Below are 2,771 nucleotides of genomic sequence, written 5' to 3'. Positions count from 1 at the left end.
TGAGTTTGTGGTATGATGTTGATGGGTGTGATGTAAGGCCCATTATTACGAGTCAACCTTATTCAGTCTGAGTGTGTTGTGTGTGTTGGTCCTGTGCGTGTGTGTGTGTTGATCCTGTGCTTGTGTTTGTGTTGATCCTGTGCGTGTGTGTGTTGATCCTGTGCGTGTTGATCCTGTGCATGTGTGTGCGTGTGTGTGTGCGTGAGTCAGGTGGCTGAGCGGTTAGGGAGTTGGGCTAGTAATCAGAAGGTTGCTGGTTCGATTCCAGGCCATACAAAATGACGTTGTGTCCTTGGGCAAGGCACTTCACCCTACTTGCCTCAGGGGGAATGTCCCTGTACTTACTGTAAGGTCGCTCTGGATAAGAGCGTTCTGCTAAATGACTAAATGTAAATGTAAGTCGCTCTGGATTAAGAGTGTCTGCTAAATGACTACATTTAAATCTAAATGTGTGTGTTGATCCTGTGTGTGTGTGTGTGTGTGTGTATTGATCTGTGTGTGTGTGTGTTGATCCTGTGTGTGTGTGTTGATCTGTGTGTGTGTGTGTGTTGATCTTGTGTGTGTGTTGATCTGTGTTTGTGTGCTTCCCCAGGTGGGGAAGTGGAGAACGGCTCCCTGTCCATGAACTTCCACGTGTGGCCTCGCTCCGACCTGCCCGGGGCCGAGAACCACCAGGACGACCACCTGTCCATCGTCACCCTGGAGGAGGCTCCCTTCGTCATCGTGGAGGACGTGGACCCCCTCAGCGGCACCTGCATGAGGAACACGGTGCCCTGTCGCAAGCAGCAGAAGAAATTGTGAGAGGAAATGCCCCGAAGAGATAGGGTTTGGTTGTCGAGAGTGAAGAGAATGTTTCGAGGAAATGCCAAAGAGATCATGTTTTAGGAGTAAAGCGATGGAAAGATATGGACTGTGATTCCTTTTTATTTCATGCTCTCCTGTCCTCTTCTCCTCCTCTCTCTCTCTCTCTCTCTCTCATCTCCGTCTTGCCCCTCTTTCCCTCTCCCAGCAATGAGACCAAAGCGACAGGGCTGTACATTAAGCGCTGCTGTAAGGGATTCTGCATCGACATCCTGAAGAAGATCGCCAAGCACGTCAAGTTCTCCTACGACCTCTACCTGGTGACCAACGGCAAGCACGGCAAGAAGATCAACGGCACCTGGAACGGCATGGTGGGAGAGGTAGAGGACGCCTCCTACTGGTGGGGGGAGGAGGGAGAGAGGGAGGAGGAGGGTGGATGGAAAGGAGGGATGGATGGATAGACAGAGGGTGAATGGATGGATGAGGGGGTGGATGGATGGATGCATGTGGGGTTTGATGGATAGAAGGAGGGTGAATGGATGGATTGATGGAGGGAGGGAGGGAGGGAGGGTGGGTGGGTGGATAGATGGATGAATGGAATGATAGAGGGTGAAGAATTGGACCGCACAGATAGATGAATAAGACGAGGGAGTTATGGATGGCCAGTTTGGAGGCGTTGACAGAAGGACATGCAGATGGATCCACAGTTTGGTGAATGGAGTTGAGTCGGTACCTATAGGGTACTCCTCCAGTGTATATTATGCTATCGTCCATGCAGTCTGTGTTTACCATACGCCCTCTGTTATTCTTAGTACTGACAAGTCTGGGAGGCACGTAGAGACTCACCTTGGTCCTCATAGCCCACTCTCTCCATCCCTCCTCCTGCACCCCTCCACCCCGTCACCTCTCCTCCACCCCTTCTTCCTTTCTTCCTCCACCTCTCTACCGGTCCTTTTCACCCCTCTATCTCCCTTCATCTCCACCCCTCCTCTCCTCGTCTTTACCCCCTCTACCTTCTCCGCCCCTCCTCCTCTCTAGCCCTCCTCCTCTCGTCCTCTCTCCATCCCTCCTCCTCTCCTCTCCACTCCTCCCTGTATCCTCATCTCCTCCTCTCTCCACCCCTCCCCCCCTCCTCTTCTCCACCCCTCCCCCCCTCCTCCTCTCCACCCCTCCCCCCCTCTCCTCTCCACCCCTCCCCCCCTCCTCCTCTCCACCCCTCCTCCTCTCCACCCCCTCCCCGTCTCTCCTCTCCACCCCTCTCCTCTCCACCCCTCCCCGTCTCCTCCTCTCCACCCCTCCCCGTCTCCTCCTCTCCACCCCTCCACCCCTCCCCGTCTCCTCCTCTCCCACCCCTCCCCCCCTCCTCCTCTCCACCCCTCCACCCCTCCTCCTCTCCACCCCTCCACCCCTCCTCTCCTCCACCCCACAGTGCCTCCCCTGGTGTCAGGCAGGCTAAGTAACCCCCTCCCAGGGGCAGGTGCAGTGTACCAGAACAATTCACTTTGTCGTTTAAAGACAGAGCATTAAACCGCCATTGATGCCAAGGTGAGCTTATTGTCACTTCTAATACAGCAACCTAACAGAGGGCAGCAGGACTTTGGATCTTAACCTTTTCAGAATTCAGAAGGGACTAACCCTAGAAGTTAACTAAGTTTAGTAATCTAAATGTGGTGGTGTGAATCCTGTTAAGACTTTCTCTGCAGGCCAGGTCGACTGTGTTTGGAGAGAAGAAGCCTACCTTTTATTGTAATAGGCATAGTTTCATTTCCGCTTTTTACCCAGCGAACATCCACATTTACATTAAACAGCAGCATTTTGGTCTTCAGAAGCTTTTATGCAAAGCCATTAAGCTGTTAACGGGCTGTGTGTGAGTGTGTATATGTGTGTACCTGTCTGTGTGTGGGTGTGTATATGTGTGTACCTGTCTGTGTGTGAGTGTGTGTTAGAGCTTCCACTCCAGCTCACCCGAT

Source organism: Osmerus mordax, chromosome 3 (assembly GCF_038355195.1).
Source record: "Osmerus mordax isolate fOsmMor3 chromosome 3, fOsmMor3.pri, whole genome shotgun sequence".
Lineage (NCBI taxonomy): Eukaryota > Metazoa > Chordata > Actinopteri > Osmeriformes > Osmeridae > Osmerus > Osmerus mordax.
Note: the sequence above shows the minus strand (reverse complement) of the source record.